This window comes from Nymphalis io, chromosome 11 (assembly GCF_905147045.1).
Source record: "Nymphalis io chromosome 11, ilAglIoxx1.1, whole genome shotgun sequence".
Taxonomy (NCBI): Eukaryota; Metazoa; Arthropoda; class Insecta; order Lepidoptera; family Nymphalidae; genus Nymphalis; species Nymphalis io.
This window is the reverse complement of record NC_065898.1, coordinates 1,330,573-1,346,894: the sequence shown is the minus strand read 5'-3', so window position 1 is coordinate 1,346,894 and position 16,322 is coordinate 1,330,573. Positions and strand designations below refer to the sequence as shown.

Below are 16,322 nucleotides of genomic sequence, written 5' to 3'. Positions count from 1 at the left end.
ATAAAAGCGTATGTCAAGTTTTATTTCAATATTATAATTAAATACTTACTTCACTGGTAGTAGGGCTTGGTGCAAGCTCGTCTGGGTAGGTACTACCCACTCATCAGATATCTAATGTAACACAGCAGTACTTGATATTATTGTGTTCCGGTTTGAAGGGTGAGTGAGCCAGTATACTTACAGGCATAAGGGACATAACATCTGAGTTCCCAAGGTACGTGGCGCTTTGGCGAGATAAGCGATGGTTAACATTTCTTACAATATCAGTGTCTATGGGCGTTGGTGACCACTTACCATCAGGTGGCCCATATGCTCGTCCGCCTACATATTGTATCAAAAATTCCTTTGTTATAAATTGAAAAAAACATAATCTCACTACTAATAAAAAATATCAGCTTACAGCTTTAACAAATGTAAATCAAATTTTGTTGGACATTACGTCAGAATAAGTTATGTTTTTATATGTATACATTTCCGTAAAGATTTATTGTTTTCTGATCGCATGAAGGAAAACTCTTCGGCTAGCTAGCGACCTGACGCGCTCAGTCGTCTCGCGTCGGCCCAGCGGCGCAGACTCTATCGGAGTTTGCTTGCTACTGTTTGAATTTGGAACAATACGTCGCGAGTGCGCGTCATTTGTGTTTTTATTTTTTATTTTAATTATCTGTGATTTGTGCACGGATTTATTTTGACAGGACGGAACAGGTTCGTTGCGATTTTATTTTTTAAAATTGCTTTATTTTAAGCGGATTATAAATGAAGGGACATATTACAGTATTTTCGCTTTTGTGCTTTGATTTGATTGAGTATTGATAAATTCTGTATATATCACACAAAACTCTTAATCATATTAATATATGATTAAGAGTTTTGTGAGTTCTAATAATTTATTAATTGTAAATAATCTATTACTTTATTAGACAATCATTCTTGATTCATTGTTGCGTTTTTTTTTCTTGATTCGGTCAACTGGCTTCACTTTAACTTTCCGTTTCCTGTAATTAACAGCAGAGTAAAAAAAAATAACTTGTTATATAGGAAGTTGTTGTTAACGTAAACATTAATGCAGCTTTTTTATTGTTACATCTTATTAGTGGCAAAGGAATATTATATAACGAAAAAAAATTAAAGAAAATTCATTTTGAATAAAAAAATATATGTTTAATAATAATAGGAGTAGCGGCTTAAGATATATAATAAAAACTATTTGATTATTTTATTAAATTTATAAGTACTGAACAGGTCGTAAATAATTTATGTTTCAACACAAGTGTCCTACAAATGTTAAGCTGTAGTTACTTGCTTTTAACATGTCATTATAAACTCGGAAACTGCTCGTAAAAACATCCACGATACAACCAATGTGATAATAAATAAATGCAAGATATTTATTATTTATTGCACATATTCAATGTCATTTTAGTCGAATTTGTAAAAAAAAACATTGTTTATGTTTTTTTTTTGTTAAAAATCAATATATAGAATGAAATATAAAAAAAATCGATTGTAAATTTGTGTATTATTTTAAATATTTGTCGAATAAAAATTATAAGGCAGAATAATTATTATCATCCTTGTTTAGTTTAATTAAAAAGAAATAAACAATTCGTTCTATATACAAATAGTTACAACTGAATGGGGCATTGTTTTATTGTTATTATTGGCGGGAAACTTGAGAACAGACGTTTGTCACCTTGATCAATGAGACGATTGTTGAGACGGACGCACACTTAACATATAATTTCTAATGGGTATAAAAAGGAGGTTTTATATTTGACCTACAAATGTCTTTAAACTTATTGTATTCATATTTACTAAAATTTGATAAACTATTTAGATTAAATGCAGTAAATAGTATTATAGAAAGTAAAAATTTTTTTTTCTTTTTTAAATATCTTTCTCTGTGAGATATCACAGTTTTGCATGGATAGATTTCGATGTAATTCATACCTTGCAAAAGTTAACCTAAAACTATTAATTCTAATAACTTTCTAAGAAAAAGACAACATTTTTAAAGTATTTATTTTACTTCTATTTTATTTATTAATTATATAATTAATATTTTAATATTGTTTGTATTAAAAAATAGGGAATATATAGATATTATTTAATTTTTTTACTGAATTTTTATAAAATAGTGTTAAAAGCTTGAATTATTTTAATTGAAAATTATTTCAATCTGAAATCATGAGAAATACGAAGAGACAATAAACTTTCTGTTATTTCGGAATTCATATACTAAATATTTTGGATATTTCCTAAATTTATACTGAAGTATTTTAAATATTTTTCTTATTTCGTCTTGATGAACTAATATCGAAATATACGTTATTCAAGTCGGCTCTTAGAAATTATTTTGTATAGTAATTCTACAAGTTATATTAATTGGAAAACTATTGTATAATTTCTGTTTAGCCTAAAACAGGTAGAGCCTTCAAGCATTAAGTGCGCTTTTTGTTCCAAATGTACAATTTCCTTGGTCAATAATAAAGGTATTTTAATTTAAAAAAAAAACAAGAATTCTCTTGTAATTAATTTTTTGTTGCATTTCGTTTATTTAATCGAGTTTCACAATTAACGGCTGCGAGTGATTTTGTTTAATTTGATGTGTTGGCACTTGGTTAAAGTTTAACGCGTGAATCTTAACCGAATATTTTTGAGGGTTTAAATTCGAACCTTCGAAATTTTTACGTGCTCGTTTACTATAACGAAGAAACCTGTATTAATATAAAATAAAAAAATAAATTAATTAAATTGTATGTGTTGTACGAAAATCTGCCTTATATGTAATTCAGCCAGCATTTGAGCAGACAAAGTATAAATACTGCTGTTTTACGAAGGAATATCTGGTGATTTATTGGTAACCTACCCAGACGAGCTTGATCAAAGCTGTACCACTAAGTAAAACTGAATAACAACGAGTATTATACTGAAATGGAAATTCTAAAAAGAAGATAATGAAAAAATAATTTATTTATTTATTAAGGATCTCCAACAAAAGACACACTTACGAGTACATTACATCGTGGAATAATATTTTAAAATATGTGTGCTCCTTCAATTAAAGGAGACCTTGACGGATGGAGACAGCAAGCATATAAATAATGACTAAACAGAAATTTAAAAAAATATAAATTTATTAGGTAAAACGCAAGTCAATTAAAATGATCCATCAAGTTAACCCGAGTCCTGTAGGACTATCCTGTAATAACAAACTCGAAACTCACCGCAGAAAACGGTCGTAAAATGTCAGAAAATGATATGCGACATGGGCCATAATAATCATAACATTTCAAGAATACACGAATCAAAATAGTATATCAACATAAGTCGTTTGTCAACATTTTACTGTTGAGTAATGAAGTCAGTTTTAATAGAAAAGCACTGCATTACTATTCTGCCAGAGCCAACTCTAAACTCACCATAGAAATTTGTCGTGAAAGGTCAGAAAGTGATTTGCGACATTGACCACAATAATTATAAAATTTCAAAGATACCCGCACCAAAATGGTACATCACCATAAGTCGGTTGTCAACATTTCACTGTTGAATAATGAAGTAAGTTCTTACAGAATCGCACTACTGACCTTCAAATAGTAAAAAGTGTATACCAGATCTGACCGGTTGGTAATTGATTTTGTTTTTATCAATGGTTACATGTGATCTTTCGTTTGTGGGAAGCAAACTAATGGATTGATTTTGATGCGGTTTATTCTGTTTGAAAACTGATGCGATCGAGATGATTTATACACGATGAAGATCTAAAGGCGTTTGAAGATTCACAGGTCCGATTGATTTGAAATTGCGTTTCTCGACCGAAGCGACGACGCTTGCACACTTATACACATTTAAAGGATCAACAGACATATTTGATGATTTTTTAGAGTTTTTTTTTGTGTTATTTAAATTTTTAATTTAATTTAATTATTATCCAGATTGGTTTATATAACGTAATTTTTAGTTTAAATGAATGCTTACTTACTGACGCCCAATTTATGATAATGTTGTCTTTATATGAATACAGTTTCGTAGTGCGCATTTTATTAAAAATCCCAATGATTTATGTTTATTACACAACTTGAACTCGAAGCTTCGTGTAGCTATTATGGATATAAAATTAAAATCGTGATTCACTCAGTTTCTAAGCGCATTGCTTGAAGTTCGTTAATTTTTTATGTGAAAAATCTATCGAATTCCCGTACTAAAACCGACTCGCATGCCGCGACGTCATGCGGCGTGACGTTTTCTTATGCTATTGTGCCCCATCTCGTCCATTCTTTACTCACTTGTATACTATATAATTTGTTGCTATTTATATGTAATATATAATAAAAAAATGATTTTATTCACGAAACTTCCATGTTTCGTTTATTTATTGGTTTTCTTAAAATATTCCTTCTTACTATAGATTAAAACGCTGCGTTAAATATATTGTATATATTTATAAGAATAAATATAACTGTATTAAAATGGATAATTATATAATATAATAACTTCATTAAAGTTTTTTTAGCGTTCAAGGTAAAGAGTCGTTTCCTTCATATCTTAACAATTAAGATAGCGAAAATATTTTAGTTGTTACCATAATTGTTTTTATCACATATGCGTTTTTAATTAGTCGTAAACAAATGAAGGATAAAAAACCGAGATGGCCCAGTGGTAAGAACGCGTGAATCTTAACCGATGATCGTGAGTTCAAACCCGGGCAAGCACCACTGAAAATTCATATGCTTAATTTGTGATTATAGTTCATCTCGCGCTTGATGGTGAAGGAAAACATCGTGAGGAAACCTGCATTTGTCTAATATTACTTAAATTCTGCCACATGGGTTTTCCACCAAACCGCATTGGAGCAGCATGGTGGAATAAGCTTAAAACTTTCTCCTCAAAAGGGAGAGGAGGCCTTAGTCCAACAGTGGGACATTATCAGGCTGTTACTGTACTGTAAATGAAGGATAGTTAGTGTAAACTATTTTTCATATTTAAGGAAGACGAGCTTATGAGCTCGTCAGCACGTGGGCTAACTCATGATATCCGGCCTTAGAAATTAGAACTAATCGACTTTATTAAAACTTGGCATAGTCGCATTTCTTTATTCAAACGTTACGTAGATAAATAGCCAGGACATAATCGTTTCATTCCAGTGTTTTCATTTATGACTCACTAAAAATTACGATATTTACGATAACCTTTTGCACGCAAGCGTTCCCAAATATTTTAAATTTAGCAGCCGAGGCATGAATGATTTTTGGAATCCCGTGTAAAATTGAATACATCCCACAAAAGAGTCACTGACTATTTCAGAGTACTGGATTAAATTAATACTTATTAAAATATTTTAAAGGTTTTGTTTAAACTGTAATTGTCCTTTTCAAACTAATCTGTTGGAGTTAAAATTCTCAAGTTAAATCGAATACGTTACTTGCGTGTTACTCATTGACCTAAATGCAATCGCTTTGTGACGAGCATCAGCTGTCGCGTAAGAAAATTCACTTATACGCTAGATGCATTTTTGAAAGCAATTTTATACGACATATGAAGTAATATACGAGACATACTTTAAATTTTTCATAGAATTTTCTTATGAAATATTTCTTACAAAGTTTTTGAACTTTATTTGAATTCCATGTAACTTTTATGATTATCTGCGAGCCTCTGGTGCGATCAAGAGTAAACATAATTTAGTTTAGTATAGTTCTATAATTATTGAAGGTATCTTGTATAAATAAATAAATATAAGTGTTTTTTTTTTATAAAATAGGAAGCCGGACGAGCATATGGGCCACCTGTTGGTAACTGGTCACTAACGCCCATAGACATTGGCATTGTAAGAAATGTTAACCATCGCTTACATCACCAATGCGCCACCAACCTTGGGAACTAAGATGTTATGTTCCTTCTGCCTGTAATTACACTGGCTCACTCACCCTTCAAACCGGAACACAAAAATACCAAGGACTGCTGTTTTGCGGTAGAATATCTGATGAGTGGGTGGTACCTACCCAGACAAGCCCGTAACCACCAGTAAGTGTTCTAATCGATTTCGACCAACTTCAAAGTATTTTGCACATGCACAGCTTATTGTGTAAAAACATGTACTTCATTATGTGAGCATCTAGTAAGAAAAAATATCTGGAAATTTTTACCGGGGGTGGGGAATTTACCTTGTATTTTTTATCAGAACGGGCAGCTAGTTTGAAATAAGAATAACGTATAAATTATCAAGCAATATATACCAAGGATTATATATATTTGTGTATTTTAGTGTATATATATATATATATAAGTATTACTCAGCATTGATATTATAACAAAGTTAATATAGGTCCAAAGGCTAAGTAATGAACTCGCTTCCAATGAAGGAACTATCAACTATTGAGGCTAAGAGTTCTCAATTATACACTACTGTTTCGCAGAGTATCCATCCCATTTCCTCATAAAGAGGGAGCGAGATCTTTGGAACAATCGCGCACCTCACCTGAGCGACACTCATTGACCTAAATACCTCTTTGTCACGCGTTTCGTTCAAGGAAATTTAGTAATACACTTTATACATTATAGAAAGCATTAAGATGCATTGCATGCAACAAAATGGAATCGAAATCAGGTATAATATGTACACTAATATAGTAAATTGAAAACGCCAAGCATAATTTTTTAAGCCTTTTATATTTGCACGCGGTAAAAAAATAACAGTCTCATTGGTGTGTAGGCTAAAATACGGTTGCAGATTCCTAGGTCCTGGGTTCGAATCGGTAAGAAAAAGTCAGACCTCTATAAGAATATACGTTTTTACGGTCAAGGAATTAGCAGCCAGAAATGCCGGTGATCCTACGATTGATCACTGCCCGGTTGGTTGGTAAATACACGCGTTCAGACAGACATACATACGCCGCTGCCAAGCTTAGTTAGATATTAACTCATAAGCTGAGTCAATTTCATATAGAAATAGTAATAAACAACATCTAGTTTTTAATTGACATGTTTGCTACTGTTTCGCGGCAAGATAAAAGGTACCCACATGTTTCCACACGCAAACACACATATATATATGTATATATTCTCGGTAAATAAGCCGGTCCCACTAGTTCCTAAAAGTCAGCGCACTCGATAATAAATAAGACTTTGAAATAAAAATAGCTACAATATCCTTTAATAATAAATCGAGTTTTGACTAAAGTAAACTAAAATTGATAACTTTGAGAAAACTATCAAACAATAATGATCTTTATTGAACTGGTGTAAATACTAAATTTGATTGAATATTATCATTGACCTTTCAAAACGGCCATGTACAATTCTTCAACCGTGAGAGGTCAGGGACTAATATTAGTCATTACAATAAGTTAGGTTAACGCTTTTTATAAGAGATCGATTATACATAAAAAATCTACAATAAATGTATCTATTGTGGAGTGGTGGGCGACGTGCGAGGTCGGTATTCTGATACTTTGTGTTGTAAGTTTTAAAACATAATAGATGAGAACAAAAGGCAGACTCAATGCGTGGAGATTTTTTAATTTTTTTATTGTATTCGATCAGCTGACTGGCGAGTGTGTCACCTAATGGTAAGTGGTCACCACCGTTCATAGACATTGGCGCTATTTTAACATATTAACTGCTCCTTATATCAACAATGCGTCACCAACCATAGGATTTAAAATGTCGTCTCACGTGCCTGTAGTAACACTGGCTTACTCCTCTTCAAACTGGAGTAAAAACGCTCCGTCTGATTAAAAAAAAATCGAATACAGCTGGCAATATGGAAAATTGTATGAAACAGATCAACAAACTCGAAACCGCAGAAAACGATCGTGAAATAACCGAACGTGATATGCAATATTGACTGTAATCATTATAACACACAAAAGGTACAAGCATCAAAATAGCGTATATGTATAATAAGACATAAGCCTGTTATTAACATTGCACGAGTGATAATGTATCATTAAAATTTTACTCCAATTAAACTGCAGTTTCAGCTAATTTATAAAATATAACCTATATTAATATACATTTTATTTGTTTCAGGAATATCTTTATTCGGATCAGAGGTAATTTATCACAGCCCTTACAGCAACAGTAACAGCCTGTGAATATCCCACAGCTGGGCTAAGGCCTCCTTTCCCTTTTTGAGGAGAAGGTTTTGGAGCCACAACGCTGCTCCAATGCGGGTTGGTGGAATACAGGCATAATTTTGGTGAAATTAGATATATGCAGATTTCCTCACGATGTTTTCCATCACCATCAAGCACGAGATGAATTACAATCACAAATTAAACACATGAAATTTCAATGGTGCTTGTTCGGGTTTGAACTCAAGATCAATGGATATGATTCACGCGCTCTTACCACTGGGTCTCGGCTCGCGGCTCTCACAGCCCTTAGTAACATTAATCTTTATGAACTAAGTTAGAAACTAGACGCCCTGTTTTAATATTTAACACGATAAGAGCAACATCAACCTCAACGGATTGCCTTGAAACGATTCATTAATCAAATGCCATGCTAATATTATAAAAAATCAGTTTATGTTAGTTGCCAGTACTAATTTTTATGTTAATATATATTTTATTTACACAATTGTCACAAAGCATTCGGTCTTATTAAAATTAATAATATACGTATTAGTTTTAAGCGTCTTATGATAATAAATATTGCCTTTTACACTTTGTAATTCGGAGCAGAAAAAATAACGCGCGACGTGTTGTACAATGCTTGAACATAAAACATAAAAGTGTCTAATTAAAAACAGCAGCAAAGTTAGAATTACTGGCCAGTAATATATATATTATAATTATCGTTTAAAATCTTTAACATTTTGTTATTTTCTTTTTGATAATTTCGAGTCAAAATAATACTCTGATTGAGTTTATTTTGGCGCTTTATTATTGTAAAAAAATCCGAAATAACCCTTTCTTCGATCTCTAAAAGGATATCATTTTAGCGATAGTTTTAAGACACAACTCGTTTTAGTGTCACACTTTTAGATTTTACTCCTTTTAACAAAGACTAAGATTTCCTCCATAACACGACACATTTCACGAACTAATAAAACTTAGATAAAAACTTAGATTTAAATTTAGATAAAAATAAAATAATGATACTGTTTACATTTGAACTAAATCAAATTAAAAACAAACTTAACGTTAATTATTTCTGAAAGATAAAACTTTAAACTTACTAATGTACATCTTTCCACTAACGATTTGTTTATGGCTGAATTAATCGAGAGATCACGTGATGAATGAGATAATGATTAAACAATACAAAAGATGTAGTAGGTGGCGTACAAGAAGCGGCAATTTTACGCAAATGTCAGCCACCTCTTGCCAGAACAATAATTATATTTTATTAAGCTATAAAATATACTGAATCTAAACAAACTAGATTATTAATTAAGTATAATCAACAAAGGTTTTACTCATTTTCCATTATATCATTTAAATTTGTATGCTACAGATTTTTAGTAACAACAAGCTTATTTCAAATTATAATCTGAAAAAAGGATAACATTGCATACATTATTTAGAATAAAATACAGTTTAAAATCTGTCTCCGCTTTTTTCGATAGAACGAACACAGATTCAACAAATAAAACGAATTATTGGAATTGTATTAAATACATTCTATGAAACAAAAGTTATAGTGGAGCTTAGTGCTGGCTCGACTGTATATGAAATAACTTACGAGCTACGACCAGTAATTCTACCAACAAATGGCAACACTCGTTATTTTTATATTTAAGTGTAATAAAAGACGTATCAACTTATATTCTGGTTGAGAATTGGTGTATAAAATACGTCTTGTAATGTCAAAACGTACGTAGTGTTAATTATGATTCGATCGACCTTTCTTCTGACAAGTTAGTAAACAAATACACAACTATTGTTAACCATGTGAATATTACAGAAATTAATAAATAGCTTAGAAGCTAATTTTTTTAGTCACTGATAAAATGTTTACTTACACTATAATTGTGTTGTTTTTTTCCGTATATTATATCAGAGAAGAAATCATTTTAATACCTAATTAGGGTGAGTAGTATTATTAATTAAGTATAATCAACAATGGGTAAGAGTACAGAAAACCGTCGTGAATTGTCAGAAAGTGATATGCGATATTTACCATAATAATTATAAGATTTCATTAATATCATACCAAAATCATATATCAATAAAAGTCGGTTGTCAACATATCACGGGTTAATAATGAAGTGAGTTCTTACAGCATTGCAGTGATATAAGTGAGATAGATATGTGGCTTAAGAATTGATCCTTGTGGAACTCTTTTGACGTTTGAAGCGACAATACTGTTTACTTTCTTTTATGTGAACGATTCAGTGTATAACAATAAGGTATTCTTTTTAAGTTATCAAGTTATATTTCATCAGGACACTTATGTCTAATAAAACATTTAACTGAAGCTTATTTAAATAATAATATCCTGGGACATTATTCACACACGGCCATATGATCCCAAACAAAGCAGAGCTTGTGCTATGGAAGCCAGACAACCGATATACAACATATACTACTTTTCTTTTGTAAATACATACTTATATAGATAATACGCATTGGTTTCTTTTTTATAAGAATTCGATGTTTCGAACCTATCACATATCAATATAAATGATTTATAGTTAATTATATTATTTATGTCAATTAAATTAAACTTATCATTATGTAATTTTACATAACAACAAAGCGATAAGATACGGAATGAATACGAATATGTGCTTTTAAAATTAGCGCGTTCAAATATACAAATTTCCCAACGTTATAATCGCATTATAGATTATTACGTACGAAATACAAAAAAAAAGTAATAAAAGACAAAGAAACCAGTCCACACTTCTGCTTTTTTTTTACGTAGTAGAAACCTTCAGAAAGGTACCCAGCCCCCATGGGGGGGGGGAACTGGTTTATGTGGGATTCTAACCCACTAAAACCACTGTGATGGTTTTTCTATAATTTATATATCACGTCTAAATAGTTCATTCGTCATTGTATATTATTTAAATTATGGAACTAAATTGTTGTTCAAGTTGCCAGTGTAACTTCAGGCACGAGGGATATTCCCTTAGTTTCAAAGGTTGGCGGCGCAATAGCGCTTTAGGGAATAGTTAATATTATCTTACAGCGAAAATGTCAATAGATGATGGTGGCCATATACCACCAGGTGGCTTTTCTGCCAGTCTGCTTCCTATTTTATACAAAAAAATTGTTTCAATCACCTTTGAAAAATATAAACTTTATCGAAGCCGCTGGTCACTGTTTCTTCATTGACAAAATATCACTTACGTCACGACAGGATACAATTCAAGATCATAATGATTTCGTAGGATCGTTTTGGGTCCCCTTTTATTTAATGCCGCTAAATGCTAGTAAGTACGGGCATCCTTTGAGAAATAGCAGATAAAAGTTCAGGACAAAACATTTTATATATATTCGTAACGTTAGATAAATATGTGCAAAGTTTGGGACGCAAAATATTTCAACTAGTAAGAAAATTTTATGACATCTTGAGAAGAATGCTGATTGGAATACAGATATTCATTTATCTAATTAAAGCATGGACGTCTTGTTGATCTGTGAGATTATCTTTCGAATTGAAAGCGTTGGTCAAAGTCAGATTTAATTTAGCTTCAAGCTAAATGTTCATTGGTCGCCTATTGTGTAAACAACTGCCCCAAAAAATGACCATAGAAAACAAAGCCAAAATAGTTAATTTGACTTTTATCGGCATATCAGAAACTGGAGATAAGTTTTACATTGCAATGTTTTATATGTAAGCAATACTGATATTATAAATAGCATAGAAATTAACTGTATCAGTATGTATTTCACGCTATCACGATTAAACCACTCGGCCGATTTTTATAAAATTTTATTATGTAGCAAGCTTAAACCTTAAGGAATGAAATAGGCTATTTATATACCTAAAATCTGCTGTCACATCATCATGTGAGCGAAATCTTGCGATAAATAATACTCATTTATTTTGGGAGTGGGAGTTTTTTTTTTCTGATTTACGTCAAATCGTTTCATTTCTCCCAAGTATAAATTGAATATGTTTTGACGCTTGTACAAAATATATAAATACATATCAATTTGTATTTGCATCATATGAAAACTCTGACGAAATTTAATTAATTATTTAATATATAACCATATTTACCTGGAAATTAAAATTACCTAATTAATATAGGATAGAGTTAAATTGCGTATTTATATAAAAAAATACAAAAACGGTTATGCTAGAAATAACTTAATTTTAATTAGTTGTTAATAGTATTTTTTTAATCATATTGTATTTTATGTTAAAGCTAAATAAGAAACTGTTTCACTAGATATAAGGGTTGATAGTAAAATGTCTTTTAAATATTATAATTATTATGGTACTTAATGGCGCATACCACTTTCTGACATTTCACGACGTTCTAACTCGAGATTCGAATTTAATTTTAGTCACCTGTTTAAATTTAAAGCAAGGCTTGTCAGACGGATATTATATTGTGACATTTAAGATAAATATTCATAAGATATTATTAATTTATTCATCAGTTATATGCATTATGAAAATATAATGTACTGAATCGAGGAATAGCGTACGACTTACTCATTCTACTTTAAAACAAACGTTGCTTAACAGCTGCTTAGTTAAGCAATGTTAAGCACGTTCATAAGTAAGGCCGTTACTGTCTAAATAAAAAACGTTGTTTAGCGGGCGATTAGTTAAACAATACTGTGTCATCTTCTTTCGAGTGTCAAATCAATGAAGACAGAAAGAGTAAAATGAGCTGAACACCTTTGAGCCGGTTGGCGTGGTTGGTAGATGAAGGTTTTGGGTTCGATGTTTTGGAACCCACCCAGGATAGTTGTGTACAGAACACATTTGTGTGCATGAATATGTCTGTTTGTCATGAGTCTGGGTGTAATTATCTATATAAGTATGTATTTACAAAAGAAAAGTAGTATATCAGTTGTCTGGTTTCCATTGTACAAGCTCTGCTTAGTTTGGGATCAGATGGCCGTGTGTGAAAAATGACCCAGGATATTATTATTATTATAAACTGTAAAGCAAGATATACTTAAAGTAAGGTAATCTTAAGTATTTAAATTATATTTTAACTTTTGTTGCTAGTAAAAAGTAGTTATGGTGTTTGACTATTTGTTATTATCATATACAATAATACCTGGATAACATTAACTGTCTTAATGTTTGAACAGTGTAAGGCGTTGTGTCGACACAGTTGCACTTAACTGTCTATGTAATCAAGGCTTTACTCTCATAAAGAGAATCACTTAGAATTAGCTATCGCCTTAGGATATTTTGTAAAAAGAAACATAACTATGTAAGCACTTATTTTATTGGTTTATTAGTAACAATAGATACTTACAATTAAAGTATTAAAAATATTTAGTTTTATAGATATTTTTTTATTTAATGTGAAAAACAAATGCGTCAAGCGGTCCGCACTGTTCGACAGTTTTTTACCAAATGACTCAGAGAAATGGTAAAAAGTGGGACGAATGATATCAATGAACATACCATTTATATTTCCTTCTTAATCATAGCTCACTCGACGTCCGTGTTCAATTTCGTAATAAATCAAACGCAAGTAGTCGAAAGGACACAAATCCTCATTGGGACAAATTAAAATGAATACGATCGTGGTTTTGGTGTATGGTATGTGTTAAAAGATATAATCACATTAAACTAAACAATATGATTATTTATTTAATCAATAAATAATAATAATGAGATCCGAAATTACCAATTGATTGGAATACATGGATATGTGGAATTCTATTTTTTAATATTTAAAATAATATATAGTTTAAAACCTAGTTTGACAATTACGTATGCCTTTTTTATAATTACGTAAGCCAATTTGGGAGATTACGTCAATACTCTTCAATCAATAAACTATCAGTACGAGCCCAGAGTCTAAAAGTTGGAAGTGTGGACAATTCCGTGCCTCGGAAAGTACTTAAAGCCGTTGGTCCTGCGCCTGAACTCTTTTCGGTCGTGTCGGATTGCCCTCCCATCGAATTATGAGAGTGAGAGAATGGAAAGTGCACCTGTGTTTGCGCACATTTGTGCACTATAATAATATGTTCCGCCTTATGTATTAATCAATATCATCATTATGTATGGTATAACTCGTAACAAATAACTTGGCCCAAACAATAAGGAATTACTAGTTTAATCTTGTGCCGTCTTATAAGAAAGCTAGGAAAGCTATCTTAAATGAAAAATGGTCGGAATTCTCTTTAAAAACCGTGGTTTCAACAATTTCATTGCTTTTATTATCCCTTCCACATTTTTATTAAGATTGATAGGGCTAATCAATTTCAATTTAAGGTTTTATAAAAGTATTTAGAAAAAGTTACGTAATTTATTAGTTAGCGGTCGAATCACCTGTCGGTAAAAATGATATAGCTAAAATAAAGGCTGAATTAATCATAGTAGAACACACAGTCAGGTGAGAAAATTAAGCCTTATCGATTAAGTTTTATAAGAATGCACATCCCGATGTGGCTGCGTCGATAAAAAAAGTGATCTGATTTTTGAATTTGGAACAAACCTTTCCTAGCATTAGCAAATTATTAAACACATGACGTCATTACATTGCTTAGTTCAACAACAATTTCAATTCGCAAATCAATAACTTGAAACGGACTTTTACCAGGGCATTATATAGCTAATTCTAAGTAGACGAAGTCGCAAGAAACTATATCGCAAGTCGCACTAAAATGTTACTTAGAAAGGGGGAGTAATTTGACGAGGGTTCAATCAGTCTCGATTTCCTATCGAAACCTTATATAGGCTCATTCCTGAACCCTGTTCAATAGTAAGAGTCGCTTCACGGTGAAACCTTAATTCTATTTGGATTAATCTCTCTTCCGTAACATTATTAGCAGTCTTGGATTTGAAACTTCATTCAAAAAATATTCGAAATTGGAAATAATTTGGAAGCTTACGAGAATGTCTTGAATGAGAATGAGAATGAGAGCTTGTGTGCGTAATTTTTATGGTTGCGTGTTATAGAAGATTCGAGTGTAACATTAACCTATTTACTCTTGAAATTAGAGATTGGAAATAAAATTCACGCTCAAATTGATACAGTAATTTATTCCTTCAGATAAGACGTTCATTTGTACTACACGTATGAATAGTAAATAGCATTTAGCACTGAAAAAAATAGGCCACGACTTCACATTAAGATTTACGTGACTTTAAAATGTGTTTATATTTGTATATTTTTATATGTAGAGCCGAGTGAAGAGGACATGGAAATATTTTTTGCAGTTCGCGAGTTTGTTTTTACATTTTATTAATTTGTTTTCAACATAACCATAAGAATTGAATTTTATTATGCCTTATATTTAATCTGTATTGGATCGGTATGGCGGAATTCGCTTCCATTTATCTTAAAGAACTTTCTCTTATATGAAAAGATCTGTTCTAAAATGAATATTACATCAAAGATAATTTTCCTATGAAATTTTACGAAAAATATAATCTTGGCGCTATCCCGACAAGACCAATTAATTTTAAGAAATAGATAAAAAATATTCTTGATGAAACTATTTTTAAATGAATTTAAATAAGATTTATTAAGATAGAAAAAAGGCTACCTTCTCGGCCTTTTCCTTCTCAGAAATACTTGATAATATCAAAATAACCTCCGGATATGCAAAACTTTAAAAAGTCGTCAAAATCGATAAATTAATGCAGCAACCTGAATAAATGCCATCGACGGTTTAAGCAAAAAAAAAGCAGTCAAATTGAGAACTTTTTTATTTTTCGAATCCCTTTTAAGAAAAAGTGATTAAATATTTACATAAGATGAATAATTGAAAAATGTATATAAATTAATACAATTTTACGAAAACAATTAAAGTGTTTGCAGACTTATATAATATTTACTATGCGTTATCTTTTGAAGTTGATAACATTTTTAGGCTCTTCAGTTAAATTCCGTAGAAATTCATACCTTTTATCGTTAACATAGAATTAATTAAAAAAAAAACAAAGCACACAATCAAATTCCGAACTTGATCAATTTAACAAGGTTTTCCTGTAAGCATGTGTGAGTTTCGCTATTGAATTTTAAACCACTTACGTCATTACTTATAGACATTGTTTTGCTGATGATTAGTTAAACAATGCTGTGTCTTCTTCTTTCGAGTGTCAAATCAATAATGAGAGAAAGAGCTAAATTAGTTTTCAACTAAACAGCCGCTAAGTAAAATTTATTTACTTCCGGCCGTTCAAGAATTGAGGTGATATTTCGTTTACACTTTCCGTGG

At 31.2% G+C, this 16,322-nt stretch overlaps 1 protein-coding gene across 4 annotated transcripts in view; it reads left to right on the top strand.

Annotated features, from left to right (window-relative positions):
- Positions 1-547: 547 nt before the first annotated feature.
- Positions 548-16,322, top strand: part of LOC126771576 (Ig-like and fibronectin type-III domain-containing protein 2) — a 139,957-nt gene continuing 124,182 nt past the window's right edge. For 3 of the 4 annotated variants that reach the window (XM_050491528.1, XM_050491529.1, XM_050491525.1), the window contains exons 1-2: positions 548-705; positions 8,032-8,054. The gene's annotated coding sequence lies outside the window, so the exon portion shown is untranslated. The remainder of the gene's footprint in view (positions 706-8,031; positions 8,055-16,322) is intronic. The other variant, XM_050491527.1, reaches the window with a different exon arrangement.